A 16,922-nucleotide genomic window follows, 5' to 3' on the forward strand; every position below is an offset into this window, starting at 1 on the left:
CCTCTTTTTCTTCTTAAAATGGGTAGCTCCTTCTTCTTCTTCTTAAAATGGGAAGCTAAGATGGCCGCTCTTCTTCTTCTTCTTCTTCTTAAAATGGGAAACTAAGATGGCCGCTCTTCTTCTTCTTCTTCTTCGTAAAATGGGTAGCTAAGCTAGCCGCTCTTCTTCTTTTTCTACTTAAAATGGGTAGACAAGATGGCCGCTTTTCTTCTTTTTCTTCTTCTGCCTTTTCTTAAAATGAGTAGCAAAGATGGGCATTCTTGTTTTTCTTCTTAATAGGAGTAACAAAGATAGCCGCTCTTATTCTCCTTCTTCTTCTTAAAACAGGTAGCTAAGATGGCCGCTCTTGTTCTTCTTCTTCTTAAAACGGGTAGCTAAGATGGCCGCTCGTCTTCTTCCCAAAATGATTAGAAAACATTGACGCTTTTCTTCTTCTCAAAATGGGTAGCTGAGATGGCCGCTCTTCTTCTTCTCAAAACGAGAAGCAAAGATTGCCACTTTTCATTTTCTCAAAATGGATAGCTAAAATAGCCGCTCTTCTTCTTCTTCTTAAAACGAGTAGCAAATATGACTGCTCTCCTTCTTCTTCTACACAGAGTTCTCAAATATCCCCTTCGGGGCACAGAGAAACCACGTGAGGAAAAAAACCTGTTAATTCCCCTCATAGCATATTATGTGCAATAGCATTGGCTAAGCTGTAACAGAATCAATGCTACAAGAGTGTCCAAATATCCCCTTTGGGGCAAAGAGAAACCATGTAAGGAAAAAAACCGTCAATTCCCCTCATTGGAAATGATATGCTATTAGCCTTGGCTAGGCTATAACAGAAATTAGCGTGAACGCTACGAGATATCCCCTGAGAACGTTCTTGTTTCGTGTCGAGGCCGCTTAAAAGAAATCATTTCCACAGTGTGCGAGAGTGTTTTTGTGTGAGAGCGCGTTTGTATCTCAGTGACAGGAAATGAACGCCCGCGGTCCAGGTAAGAAAGAGATTACCAGCTTATTAAAAACGTGACACCTTCTGCCACCAACGCTTTGGAATATTCCTCGGTGCATCCATCAACTCTCTTTGATTTTAGTTTTAGGAGCAAAAATAATCAAATACCGTATTTTCCAGACTATAAGGTACACCTAAAAACCCCAAATTGGCCAGAAATTGCTTTAGAATCCAGTACACTTTATATGCCGGAAAATACGGTGGAAAAAAATTGGAAATGCACAGTTAAAAATAAATGATCCTGCTCACGGTAACTGTTCTGCCTTTGAGAAACATATGGAGTGGTCTTGGAGTGCCCTCTTGTGGTTAACATACTAATTGCTTGTTGCTCATAGAAAACAAAAGAGTCATAATGTTATGATAAACAAAAATGATATTACCGTACTTTCCAGACTAAGGCACACTTAGAAACCCCAAATTGGCCAGAAATTGAAAAGTGCGCCTTATAATCCAGTGCGCCTTATATACGGGTATGTACGTTGGATAAGACTGGAAATGCATACATAAAGATAAATAATACTGCTTACGGTAACCGTTCTGCCTTTGAGAAACATAGAGTGGTCTTGGAGTGCCCTCTTGTGGTTAACATGTTAATTATTAGTTGCTTAAAGAAAACAAAAAGATAAGTCATAATGTTATGATGAACAAAAATGATATTACCGTATTTTCCAGACTATAAGGCACACCTAGAAACCCTAAATTGGCCAGAAATTGAAAAATGCGCCTTAAAATCCAGTGCGCCTTATATACAGGTATATATGTTGGATAAGACTGGAAATGCATACTTAAAGATGAATGATACTGCTTACGGTAACTGTTCTGCCTTTGAGAAACATATGGAGTGGTCTTGGAGTGCCCTCTTGTGGTTAACATGTTAATTGTTTGTTGCTCAAAGAAAACAAAAGAGAAGTAATAATGTTATGACGAACAAAAATTATATTACCGTATTTTCCAGACTATAAGGCACACCTAGTGAAAGATTTTATATTTTATTTATTTGACTATAAGGGATTTTATAGGTGCCTGGGACGCGGGAAAGGAGACATTGTTCGGAGAAGTTGTTCTGATAAGCTTTCTTGTTGTGAGTTTTTTAGACGTGGCGGCGCCTTTCGGCGAGGAGGTGGTGAAACTGGCACCTGACTCGCCCCAGGGACGGAGTCAGCACGCCCATGGGAGGAGTCAGCACGCCCCATGGGCGGGGGGCCGACGCGCCGGCTTTTGAAAAGACGTGGGCAGAAGACAAAAGACGGAAGAGATCGGAGATCAGACCAGTCGCGAGAGGGAGGCTCGACAAAGACTAATTTGACAATAATTCGGCTAAATTCAATGGAATTCACTTAGTTAAATACTTTAAGAAAATAAATCTGCCCCCGTGTGAAAATGTCGGCTATTCTTGTTCATTTTTCCATGAAAAATGAGCATGCATTGTTAGGAGAATGAAGTTTATGGTTGGTTAATTTAGTCAGATAACTTATTCAAATAATTTGGTAAACGCTACATTTCTTCTATTCTTCTTCTTATTATTATTCCCTTTCCCTCTGAGTATAAAAAACACAATGGCGCTCTAATTTACTGAAGGTATGAAATATTAAAAACCTAAACGCACCTGCTAATCAGCAATGCGAATCTTGCTAACCTTCAAACGACCTTGTTGCTTTTGACATTGGATAAATAAGCGGGAAGGCTGTTCTTTTTGAAAAAAAATGGAAGCCACCCACGCTACTTGCTATCTATCAGACTCTTGAGCTAGCGTGCATGACTCAAAAGCATCCGAGTGCGGCGTACGCTAGCCGTTTTAACGCCTACGTGCTTTTTAGCATATTACCTTTGACCCCAAGGCAGGGGTGTCAAACTCATTTGAGCTCGAGGGGCCACGTGGTGGTTTTTATGGGGTTGACCCGAGTGGGGGAAGCAGGAACTGAGGCAGGAATGGACAAAAATTGGATTTTATATCAAAAGAAGGTACAAAGTGACAAACAAGAAAGGGTCCGAACAAAAACCTGACGTGATCCACACCAGGAAAAAAGACAAAATTGGAAATGGAGATGCAAGGAACAAAGGAACAACTAAACAAGTGGGGGATAAACTATTAAAAAAATGTCCAAACAAAATCAGAGGTTACAATGATATTGGGAATGAAATAATGACTCAAAGACGTGTGCTTTCCAATATGTCCTTACAAAGTGTCAGGATAATTAGGGAAAGCTGTGTGGTGATTAGAAACACCTGTGCCCAATTCTGTGCCCTTTGGACAACCTGAACAACCAAATCGGTAGAGAGAGAGAGAGAGAGAGAGAGAGAGAGAGAGAGAGAGAGAGAGAGAGAGAGAGAGAGAGAAAAGAAATAAAATAAAATGTGAAAATAAAGAGAGGAAATAAGAAAGAAAGAAAAGGAAAGACAGAACCAAACAGAGAGAAAGAGATAGAGAGAGAGAAAGAAGGGGAGCTAGAATTAAGATGAGGGAAACAATGAGATAAAGAAAGACAAACAGAGTGAAAGGGAGAAAGAGGATGCGAGAAAACGAAAGAAGAAGTAAAGAGAGAGGAAAGGAGATAGAAAGATAGGGAGATAAATAGAGAGAGATGGAAAAGAAGAAATGGAGAGAAAAAGGAAGAGTGAAAGATTAGGAGAGAACAAGAAAGAAAGATTGAAAGAGAGAATGAGAAAGTGAATGAGAGGAAAGAGAAGAAAGGGAGAGATGGATAGAGGAGGAGAGACAGAGAGAGAGAGACAGATAGAGGAAGAGAGAGAGACAGAGAGACAGATAGAGGAAGAGAGAGAGACAGAGAGACAGATAGAGGAAGAGAGAGAGAATGAATGACAGAAATATATATACATATATATATTGAGGGAGGGGGAAAGAAAGCGGAAGAAAGAAATCCAAAGAGAAACAAAAGGAGAGAAAGAGAAAAGGGGAGAAATAAATAAGGGGAAGTCAAGAGAGAGAGAGAGAAAGAGAGAGAAGAGAGAAAAGGAAAAAAGAAGAGAGAGCAAAAGAAGGTAAGAAAGACACACAGAGAGAAAGAAACAAAAAGAAACAAATAAATAGAAAAAGACACAGAAAGAGTTAAAAAGAGAGAAAGAGAGAGAGAAGGAAATACAAGTACAGCGTTTTTGTGAGAGGCATTTGGCTTTAGCAACAGCAGGTGGACATATTTCAACCTGCAGCTCGTATTTCTCTTGCACTTCTCCAAGCGTTGTCTCAGGGGCCAGAGAGAAAGAGACAGAGAGTGAGAGGAGAGGGGAGGAAGAGAGAGTTAAAGAGAGAGAGAGAGACAGAGAGTGAGAGGAAAGGGGAGGAAGAGAGAGTTAAAGAGAGAGAGAGAGACAGAGAGTGAGAGAAAAAGGGAAGAAAAGAGAGAGAGAGAGACAGAGAGTGAGAGAAAAAGGGAAGAAAAGAGAGAGAGAGAGAGAAGAAAAATACAAGAAGAGCGTTTTTGTGACAGGCATTTGGCTTTAGCAGCAGCAAGTCGACATATTTCAACCTGTAGCTCGTTTTTCTCTTGCACTTCTCTGAGTGTTGTCTCACGGGCCAGAGAGAAAGAGGAAAGGGGAGGAAGAGAGATAGAGAGAGAGAGCGAGAGAAACAAAAAGAAAGAAAGAAAGAAAGAAAGAGAAAAAGAAACAGAGAGTTAAAAAGAGAGAGAGAGAGAGAGAGAGAGAGAGAAAGAGAGAAAGAGAGAGAGAAGGAAATACAAGTACAGAGTTTTTGTGAGAGGCATTTGGCTTTAGCAACAGCAAGTGGACATATTTCAACCTGCAGCTCATATTTCTCTTGCACTTCTCTGAGTGTTGTCTCACGGGCCAGAGAGAAAGAGACAGAGAGTGAGAGGAAAGGGGAGGAAGAGAGTGAGAGAGAGAGAGAGAGAGAAACAAAAAGAAACAAAGAAAGAGAAAAAGAGACAGAGTTAAAAAAAAAGAGAGAGAAAGAGAGAGAGAGAGTGAGAGAAAAAGAGAGAAAGAGAGAGAGAAGGAAATACAAGTACAGCGACTTTGTGAGGGGCACCTGGCTTTAGCACAGCAAGTGGACATATTTCAACCTACAGCTCGTTTTTCTCTCGCGCTTCTCTGAGCATTGTCTCGCGGACCGGATTCAATCCCTTCGCAGGCCTAATCCAGCCCGCGAACCGCCTGTTCAACACCCCTGCTTTAAGCAGATCAGCGACGTAAAGCCAAGAAATATTCAAAGGGACTGAATCAATGACACTCGCGACCATTTTGCGAAGACAGACTTAAAACTAACGTCTGAAAAGGAAGGCCATTAAACAAATAGAATTTTTTTTCATATTTCCTGCCTGTCAACGTATCCTCGCTTTAGCTTTTATAATCCGAGACGCTTTTAATGCCTCCGCCGGGATATTTCGTGAGGCTGTCCAGAGTCACAGGCTAAGCGCCTCAGAGTCTCATCCCCTGACAAATTTCCCGAACGAATATATTCGGTTTGTCGGGAACGTGAAGGATTTATTCCGGTAGTTGTATTTTTATAGAAGGCTGTGAGAAAAAACGCTAAGGTAGGTCAAGCTAGGGAATTAACTTAACTTTATGTTGAAAGCCAAGAAAGCCAAGGATTGAACCTATAACCGGGAATTGGATAGCTAGCTAAGCTAGCAATCAAATGCTTGTTCTGCTTTAAGTGAGAAATCAACGTATCGTATGTAAAGCAAATAAGCCCAGCTCAAAAATTTTTGACAGTTCCCGGTCGTACTAATTCACCATGTACCATAAAGAAATCTGATTACATGAAGTTTTGAGAGTAATTCAAACATTCCATTGAATGAAAATAATAAAATAATGTTCTCACTGTACATATTTATGTCAATTGGAGGGACATTCTCAAGTACCGAACATCACGCTAATTTCTCACTTCTTTGGCTTTCTAACAAGTTGAGCAACTTCAAACACCGTCACCCGATACTGTGAGTATCAGATATCTACAGGGTTGGGTAGGGTTACTTTAACTGGATTACTTTCAATTACTTTTAGATGACTCCAATATCAAATATGCTAATAAAAGACAAAAGAAACTAAATATGAATAAAATGATGACTCACAACACGTGGTAAGCTTTCTCTCCTGGCTTTGATCTCTTGGATCTCCGGCAAAACGAACATAAAATGCGACAGAAACAAAATGAAAATAAATCCCTTTCATGTATTCCGTTACTCCCCAAGCCTGCACAAAATTTTGTCATTTTATCCATATTTAGTTTATTTTGACTTTTATTAGCATATTTGGTATTGGAGTAATCCAAAAGTCATTGAAAGTAATCCAGTTAAAGTAACCCTACCCAACCCTGCACAAGAATTACTGGCTCGCTTTGGAATGGATGGACCGACGGCGTCCCCTTTTGGACAGTTCCTGGTTGTACTAATTCACTATGTACCATAATGAAATCTGATTACCGTATTTTCCGCACTACAAGGCGCACTGGGTTATAGGGCGCACCCCGAAAAAATAGTTTTTGGTCCTATTTTTGACATACATAAGGCGCACCGGATTATAAGGCGCTACAATGGGAACGTGGACAAAACAGTCAGATAGTTCAGTCCAACTGATTACCCCCTTAACATTCCCAAAGCTTGCAAAGAAGCAAATACGTGTCTCAGACATATACGGAAACAGTGTCTGTACGATGTCACTCAAATGCATCGTTCCATCATTCGGAAGGTTAAAGTCTCAAGAAATGCCAACCATTCCTTAGTTTCTATTTTCTTTTTCGCTCGCAACTTTACTGTGCATATGACAATAAACACTTGGAATTAAGTTTAATTTAAAAATAGACACTCCATTCCATCCATTATCTGTGCCGCTTATCACAGAAACATCGAGTTCAGTCTGAAACAAGATACTGGGAAAATATATAGCCGGAGTAGCTCACCGAAGTCATTGCGTTCAATAATAATGTGCAGCCATGGTCCTCTTATATCCGTGAGGGTAGTAAATCCAGGAGAGTCAAATATTTACAAATACACAATAGTAAAAAATGCTTTCTCTATGCCGTCAACCACGTGCTATTCACATTCATCTTTTTCGGCCAATTGCAGGCTTTGTTTCGCCGCTTAAGCCTATGCCAGACTGTAAATGATAAAAAGGATCCGCCCCCTTTACCTCCGAATAACTTTAGCCAATAGTGATTGATTCAAATGATGATTGACACATTGGTTAGCCAATGAAACGCCGGTATATAAATCCCAGCATACACCGCGGACTACTCCACGTTCGGGGGAAAATCTAGTCGGCGGCTGCAAGTTAGTTGCAAGACTTAATATTGATCCATAAATAAGGCGCACTGTATTATAAGGCTCATGGTCAGCTTTTGAAAAAAATAAAGGCTTTTAGGTGCGCCTTATAGTGCGGAAAATACGGTACATGAAGTTTTGAATGTAATTAAAACATCCAAGGCAATGTCGATTGGAGGGACATTCTCAAGTACAGAACATCACGCTAATTTCTCACTAAGTACAAAATCGGTTTTCCTCTTAAAATGTGGCGGGTGCGGCTTATAATCAGGTGCGCTCTATAGTCCGGAATTTACGGCAATTATACATCCTCATTTCCAATGCAAATTATTTTGCCGAATTTTCTGAAAGGAGGATTACATCGATTTTCTTGTTTTTCTGGTTAACTCGCTTAAAAATATTTTCGGAATTGATATCCCGGCTAAGGAAGACGACGAGGTAGCGGCTAGCTTGCTAATGAGAAAGTAGGAAGTGGCGAAGCAATTAAGAAAGTTGGGCTGGGGTCTTACCATCGGCAAGCGTGATTAATGGTCCGGATTTGTTTTTCTTCCGCCTCATTGCTCTTCCCTGGCGATGCCATTATCTATACGCTAAAGCTAACCCGGTCCGGTGGTCCGGGATTCGGACATTTTCAATGTTATATGAACCAGGAGGCGTAGAGGAGGATCGGGAAATTGATGACTCCTGCAGTTGGTACTGTGATCCCTTGTTTTTCGAGGTTAATGAGTAATAGAACCCCATGCGATATGTGAAAAGCTGTTAAGTACCCCCCATTTTTGTCTTGCAGCAATAGTGGAGTGGGGATAATGGATCGCAGCTATACAGGTGCTGTTCATTTGAGACAAAAAACACAGAAAAAATAGGTATTAAACAAATTTGCTCACTAAGCCTGTGCTCTCAGCAATAGTCAACTAGGGATGTATTGCGGCCAAAACAGTGCAGTTCATTTAAGGCGGGTCACAATGGCAAGCTTCAGCAGCCCAAACCCGAAAAATGCACTCTGCTGGCCCCTGCTCTCAGCCATTTTCAACCAGGGACAATGGATCACTCCCAGAACAGTGCACTTCATTTTAGGCAGGCCAGATCGGCAAGCCTCCCGACAAAATTGCAATCTGCCGGTCTGGCTTGCAGCAATGTGAGTTTTAGGATAATGAATCGCGGCCATATAATGTTTTTTATATAAGGAGGAAATAACATCAATAAAACACAATTGAACATTTCATTTTGGGCAGTCCATAATGGCATGCTTCATTGGTCCAAACTTAAAAAATAATATGTGTTCCGCAGGCCCCTGCACCTAGCAATAATGAACCAGGGATAATGGATTGCAGCCAGAACCGTGGATTTCATTCACACCTCCAGACAAAAGTGCCTCCTGTTGGTTCCTGATTGTACGAATATGGAATTGTGGCTAATGGATAATGGATTGCAGCCACACGAGGGCAGTTAATTTATGCGAAATTAATGGCATGAAAATAATATCCGCCAAGCTTGACAAAAGTGCACTTAGCTGGTCCCCACTTGCAGTAATATGCTATCAAAGATAATGGATCATGTTCACAACTGAACATTTCATTTTGGGCAGTCCATAATGGCATGCTTCATTGGCCCGAACTAAAAAAATAATGTGTTCCGCAGGCCCCTGCTCTTAGCAATAGTCAACCAGGGATAATGGATTGGAACCAGAACTGAGCATTTCATTCACTCCTCCAGACAAAAGTGCCTTCTGTTGGTTCCCGATTGTGCGAATATGGGATTGGGGATAATGCATTGCAGCCACATGAGTGCAGTTCATTCATGCAAAATAATGGCAGGAAAATAAGAACCGCCAAGCCTGACAAAAGTGCACTCTGCTGGTCCCCACTTTCAGTAATATGCTATCAAAGATAATGGATCATGTTCACAACTGAACATTTCATTTTGGGCAGTCCATAATGGAATGCTTTATTGGCTCGAACTAAAAAAATAATGTGTTCCGCAGGCCCCTGCTCTTAACAATAGTCAACCAGGGATAATGGATTTCAGCCAGAACCGTGCATTTCCTTCACTCCTCCAGACAAAAGTGCCTTCTGTTGGTCCCTGACTGTGTGAAAATGGGATTGGGGATAATGGATTGCAGCCACACAAGTGCAGTTCATTCATGCAAAATAACGGCAACAAAATAAGAACCGCCAAGCCTGACAAAAGTGCACTCTGCTGGTTCCTGCTTACAGTAATATGGGATTGGGGATAATGAATCAGTGCCACATGAGTGCTGTTCATTTTAGGCGGAAATAAAGGCAACAAAGAAGCGCTACGCTGGCTCCCGGCTTAGGGCAATAGATGATCAGGGATAATGGCTAACGGAATATTTTTCATCCTGTTCTATAAAACGATTATGCTAATAAATATGCATATTCAAATCTTATTCCTGCAATTGAAAACAATTCTTATATTGGAAAGAAACACAAATGGACATCTAACAAGTGACCTGCGTCTTGCTCAAGGGCACAAAGGCAGGCAAAATAGAGCATAAGAAATTTAACAAGGAGTGTTCCGGGAGAGTATTTTTTTAAATCTTGCGCAAGATTTCAACTCAGTGGAAGTTTCATTAGGTACTGTATCATTGTGAAAGCTCATATTTGGCTTATCTTATTGGGCAGGGAGGGGAAAAAATAGAGTTCCCTGTGATAGAGTGCAGTTCTACGATTCTGCAAAATACAAAAAAAATGTGAGCTTTGCATCAGTAAACAACAATATCTTTTTTCTTTTGCAGTACTAAATTATTGTATAGAATTAATTACTTGTAATTCAATAATTTGAAAAAAATACATTCAGTGAATTAATTAACTAAATTATATCAATTACATTATTTTAAATATAATAAAATGCTAAGAAATAAAATTAAATCAAGTAAAGTGAATAAATACAGTCAATGGATTAAGATAGATAGATAGATAGATAGATAGATAGATAGATAGATAGATAGATAGATAGATAGATAGATAGATAGATAGATAGATAGATAGATAGATAGATAGATGGATGGATGGATGGATGGATGGATGGATGGATGGATGGATGGATAGATAGATAGATAGATAGATAGATAGATAGATAGATAGATAGATAGATAGATAGATAGATAGATAGATAGATAGATAGATAGATAGATAGATAGATAGATAGATAGATGGATAGATGGATGGATGGATGGATGGATGGATGGATGGATGGATGGATGGATGGATGGATGGATGGATGGATGGATGGATGGATGGATAGATAGATAGATAGATAGATAGATAGATAGATAGATAGATAGATAGATAGATAGATAGATAGATAGATAGATGGATAGATAGATGGATGGATGGATGGATGGATGGATGGATGGATGGATGGATGGATGGATGGATGGATAGATAGATAGATAGATAGATAGATAGATAGATAAAACTGAATGAAAATTTCAGACCCCTCCATGATTTCTAATTGGGAGAAATATCAAAATAGCAGGGTGTTCAAATATGTATTCTCTTCACTGTATCACACAAAAAGACGTGGGGAAAATTGGGTTTTGTCAAAGAATAAATAAAATAAAATTATATGAAAAATTAGATATAAATACATCCCACACTCAAAACAATAATTATAACATACACAATTCCTAAATAAAAACATTCCTAAATAAAAACACAAAAAAACATAGTTACAAAAAAACAAAATTAATCATAGGTAGAGAAATTTGTAATTCCCTACCCTACCTAAGGTCGCCGCCATGTTTTTCCGACCGGATTCCACCACGCTTGTCATGATTTCTGATGTGCCTGCTCTTTTGGCACCAACTGCCGCGGGTTCTGATTGGCTCCCGATCAGTATTTAAACTGTCCGTTCTGTCCCCTTTTGTCAGTCCGTCTGCAAACCTCAGTGAACACTAGGCAAGCCTTTTTCGACCCTGACTCCCACCTGTCCCGTTTTTTGCTGCGGTCTGGTCTGTCCCCGGCTTCGATCCGTTTTTGATCCTGACCACGTCGGCTCTCCCGTCCCGGCTTCCGACCTCTTTTTGTCCCCGTTGCCAGCCAATCGCAGGGCACACAGGGACAGACGTCTCCTCTCCTTTTCTGGCTTACGACTCGCTTCCGACCCCAACCACGCTTCTGCTCTCCTGTCCCTGCTACCGACCCGCTTTTTCCATCCCTGACATTGCCATCGCTCTCCACGGAAGATCCACTTCCGCGTTCGGAGCACAATCCAAGTACCAGAGCGACTTGCTTCCCGCGTCCAGCGAACGCCGGACCGTGGGTGCAGCCCTTTCTCTTCCTTCCAATAAAAACTTGTGAGAAACGCAACACAAGTGGGTTCTGTCTCCGTTCTGGTCCTGACTTTATGTTCAGAGGCACTGGCTATCTCTTCCACCATACAACACAGTGCCATCTAGTGGCCAAATACAAACACCCCGTGCTACTTCAGTTATCCCCGGTTAAATCCTTTGGGGCTTTTTAATTGAATTGTCTTATATAACAAACTATTGTTTATTGTGGTTAGCGAGAGCACAGACTGCACAGGGCGCATTGCGTGTGCATGTATTGGGTGGGCGTGGCTGTTTTGCGTACGCTACTGTGATTGGCTGGAAGTCAAACAGCCGGGGTGGGCTACGTCTATAAATCAAAACAAGCCGGGAAGGGGCCTCTCGCTTTTAGGGATATTGTTTCAATTTTTTCCTGTAAAAAATGAAATAATAAAAAAAAAATGAATGCATCATCAATAAAAATAGGATCAAGAAAAAAATAGATACTATAGGAAATAAAAGGATAAATACGATACAAAACCAAATAACATGAAAATAAATATATTAATATTCAAGGAAAACATGAAAAAATAGGGAGAAAGAAATCCATTAAAGATAGATAAAATAATAGAAATAATAAGAAAATAATAAAAAAAAAACAAAGACAAGAAAAACAAGTTAAGGAAAAATAGAAATGTAAGAAAAATAAAATAAATGCATTAAAAATAAATAAGAACAAAATAAGAGAAGAAAAATAAAGGTACAGAGAAGGAAAATACAATACAATTAGAGGTAAATTGAATTAAATCAAAATGAATGAATTTAATTTGATTGAAATATGTCACATCACATTATAAAAAAAAATAAAAAAAAATAAAAAATTAACGTAAATGGGATTTAATGAAATGGAAATACATCAAAATGAAATCAAAATCATATCATAAAATAAATCAAAATACAAAAATATTTTAAAAAGTAAAATAAAAAATACTTGAAATGAAAAAAATCACGTGACATTTGGATGAAAAAATATTGCTAAAGTTAAGTGTTATAGTTGCAAAAATGAATAAAAAAATACATATAAAAAATAATAATACAGACGGCTATATTTTGGTAAGGTTTATATAAGTATGTTTAAGGCTTGTATAAGTTACCTGTATTGTTTTGTACTAAAAAATAATAATTAAACATAAGTAAAGTTAAGTTTAACTTATTTTTGGAAGATGGGCTTCAAGAGTTAGGCTACTTCCTCCTCCGTGGTAAAAAGTGGCCGAAAAAAGCGATCCTACCATTTACTCAACCGCATCAACCTTTCTTATTCCACTTTCATTTCAAATGAAACTGCTCGCCTCTTCTTCACACTTTACGCCAACCCTAAATAAAACATTAAAGGATGAAATGAAATTGAAAGACATTAAAATGAAATCTAAATCAAATAATAAAATAAGTCAAAATACAAAAATATTTTAAAAAGTAAAGTAAAAAAATACTTCAAATGAATAAAATCACGTGCCATATGGATGAAAAAATATTGCTCAAGTTAAGTGTTATAGTTGCAAGAACAAATACAAAAATACAGTGATATAAAAAAGAATAATAACACAGCGGCTCATTACATTGAAAATGAACCTGTCGTGGGTTCAAATCCAGCTCCAGACATCCTGTGCGGAGTTTGTATGTTCTCCCCGTGCTTGCGTGGGTTTCCTCCGGGCACTCCGGTTTCCTCCCACATTCCAAAAACATGCATTTCAGGTGAATTGGCCGGTCCAAATTGTCCCTAGGTGTGAATGAGCGAATGAGTTGTCTGTCCCTGTGTGCCCTGCGATTGGCTGGCAACCAGTTCAGGGTGTCCCTTGCCCACTGCCTGATGATTGCTGGGATGGGCTCCAGCCCCCCCCGCGACCCTAATGAGGATAAGCGGTACGGCTGATGAGATGAGATGAGATGAATTGATAAAAGGTATGTCAGAAGAACACAAAGAAATGCTGATCACCATTGGGTGCTGCGTGGATTATTATCGGGTTCTACAAGCGACTCGGGCGGGAACTGTGAGAAGATAGGAGCAGTGTTGCTGGTCCGTCCTACTGCTAACGGCTAAGACTTTAAAATCACAAAAAAATACAGTTAAAAAGCCTCCCGTATACCCTTTGTTGTTCCTGTATTCGGCACTCCACCACAGGTTTGGCCCTTAATCTATATTTCATTGTCTCGGAGTAGAAAATAATAAAACCGACATACGCCGACTTCAAAACTGAAAAATACGGCCCTGGTCTTATCAATCTTCGATCCTGATGAGATTTATCCGAGCAAATCCGGCAGGTTTGTTTCCCAGCATGCTCCTCCCTCCTATGTATTATTTAGCTAGCCGCCGCGGTGATGCGCTAGCAGCCGAGAGCCAGCCTCATGTTTTTCAAAGAGGCGCAAACGAGCACGTCTTCTTTTTCTGACCTGGGGCGCCGCAGCCCACCGGGAAGCTTCCTGAGGCAGAGGCTTCTCGCGCCTCTCCTTTGTGTTGCTCAGGATTTGACGTCGGTGAGAAAAGACTAGCTTTCCGCAGGAAATTCTCCGAGATGGTTAAAAACCGAGGGAATGCAAGTTTTGTTTTGTTTCAAAGTGCAGGAGAGAGCATGGTCAACTCCTTGGCAAACTGAAACAGCTCCCCTAGATGATTGTCAATAAAGTTTTGAGAGCTTTCGACGAGGACCCAAACGCAGAAAGCAGGAAACTCACAGGACTCAAAAATCTATCTACCTTGGTCATATCACTCAAGAGGGGTGACCGACAGCAAGACAAACACATACAATAACAAAGAAATTAAAAAAGGGAAAAAAATTGCAAAAAACACACAAAAATTTTTTGGGGACCATGGCAAACCCAAATGCCCATACACCCAAACAAGTTAAGCACCTCGGCACCCAGGTTGGTCATGCTTTCGTCCCTCTAGATCACTGGTGTCAAACAGGCAGCCCGCGGGCCAGATCAGGCCCGCTAAGGGATTGAATCCGGCCCGCGAGACAACACTCAGAGAAGCGCAAGAGAAAAACAAGCTGCAGGTTGAAATAGGTCAATTCCAGGTGCCTCGAACAGACACTGTATTTGTATTTATTTCTCTCTCTCTCTCTCTCTCTCTCTCTCTCTCTCTCGCTCTCTCTCCCCCCCACCCCTTTTCTCCCACTCCGTCTCTTTCACTCTCTGTGTCTCTCTTTTTCTCTTCCTGTGTTGCTCTTTGTCTCTTTCTCTCTCTGTGTCTTTTAAACACTTATGTTCTAACTTCCTGTTTTCCTTTTCTCTCTTTTCTCTTTCTCTCTTCTTACCCTTCCCGCTTTCTTTCCTCTTTTCTCTCCTTCTGTCTTTCTATTTCTCTTTGGATTTCTTTCTTCCTCTCCCTTTCTTTTCCCCCTCTCTCCCGACTTTTTATCTTTTGTTTCTCACGCTCTCTCCCTGTCTCTTTTCCTTTCTTTGTCCCACACTCTCTCCTTTTCCCTCCCTCTTTCTTTTATTTCTTTCTCTCTGTTTTTCTTTCCCTTTAATCTACTAGTCCGGCCCCCGACAGAATGTTTGTTCTCACGTGTGGCCCCCGAGTTCAAATGAGTTTGACACCCCTGCTCTAGATGAATTGGGACACAAGAAAGCGGCCATGTCACTCGGGTCAGGGTGAAACAACACACTCTTTTGTTCAACAGCAGGGCCCGACAGCTTTCACTGGTTTACCCCTGCCGCATCATACAGGTGCCCTGCCCATCCCTTAGAAGAGGGGTGTCAAACTCATTTTAACTCGGGGGCCACACGATAGAACAAACATTCTGTCGGGGGCCATACTAGTAGATTAAAAAGAAAGAAAAAGAGATAAAGAAATAAGAGAAAGAGGAAGGGAAAAGGAGAGAGGGCGGGACAAAGAAAGAAAAAGAGAGAGAGAGGGAGAGCGCGTGAGCAACAAAAGATAAAAAGTCGTGAGAGAGGGGGAAAAGAAAGGGAGAGGAAGAAAGAAATCCAAAGAGAAATAGAGAAACAGAAGGAGAGAATAGAATAGAATAGAATAGAACAGAATATATATTTATTGTCATTGTTACAACATGGGATATATTGTGACAACGAAATTGGAAGTGGCACTCCAGGTCCACATTTTACAGCGAGGATAAGGAAAACAAAGAGATAAAGGAACAAAGAAGATGTTTTAACTGTCTTTGTTGTAAAGGCTTTGTTTTCCTCCAGAGGGGGGTGTATGAGGGGGTGAGGGACAGACAGAGATGGGCGGATCCAACTAGATGTTTGATCTTACTTCCTAATTGCTCAGTCCACATGTTGAATGGATTTGGGAAGTACAGCCCTTAAACATGCCCGAGAGAAAAGAAAGCGCAAAGGGTATGAAGAGAGATAGAGAAAAGAGACAAAAGGAAAAAAGGAAGTTAGAGCAAAAGAGGTTAAAAGACAGAGAGAGAAAGAGAAACAAAGGAGAAAAAGAGAGACAGTGAGAGACAGAGACAGAGTGGGAGAAAAGGGGTGGAAAAGAAAGAGACAGAGAGAGAAATAAATACAAGTACAGTGTCTTTGTTCGAGGCACCTGGCTTTGACAACATCAAGTGGACATATTTCAACCTGCAGCTTATTTTTCTCTTGCGCTTCTCTGAGCGTTGTCTCGCGGGCCGGATTCAATCCCTTAGCGGGCCTGAACAAAAAAAACAAACCTCAGAAAGCAGGACGGAATGGAAATCAAATCCTTCAAATCAAGTTAGTCTGTCGGGTTCAGGCTGCTCCGGGATTTAAAACCTGCGAGCCCGAGTCAGGTTGAGCTGGATTCTTTAGGCCGGATCTTACTTCTACTCCATAGTAAATGCTGTTGGGAATTAATATCAAAATGTAGCGTTTACCAAATTGTTCGAATTAGTTAGATTTACCGTATTTTCCGCACTATAAGGCGCACCGGGTTATAGGGCGCACCCCGAAAAACTAGTTTTTTGTTCGGTATTTTCCATACATAAGGCGCACCGGATTATAAGGCGCTACAATGGGAACGTTGACAAAACAGTCAGATAGTTCAGTCCAACTGATTACCCCCTTAACATTCCCAAAGCTTGCAAAGAAGCAAATACGTGTCTCAGACATGTACGGAAACAGTGTCCGTACGATGTCACTCAAATGCATCGTTCCATCATTCGGAAAGTTAAAGTCTTGGGATTCAAGAAATGCCAACCATTCCTTAGTTTCTATTTTCTTTTTCGCATGCAACTTTACTGTGCATATGACAATAAACACTTGGAATTGAGTTGAATTTAAAAATAGACACTCCATTCCATCCATTATCTGCACCGCTTATCACAGAAACATCGAGTTCGGTCTGAAACAAGATACAGGGATAATATATAGCCGGAGTAGCTCACCGAAGTCGTTGTGTTCATAATAATGTGCAGCCAACGTC

The sequence above is a fragment of the Urocampus carinirostris genome, chromosome 15 (assembly GCF_059441175.1).
Source record: "Urocampus carinirostris isolate Australia breed hairy pipefish chromosome 15, RoL_Ucar_1.0, whole genome shotgun sequence".
NCBI classification, from domain to species: Eukaryota; Metazoa; Chordata; class Actinopteri; order Syngnathiformes; family Syngnathidae; genus Urocampus; species Urocampus carinirostris.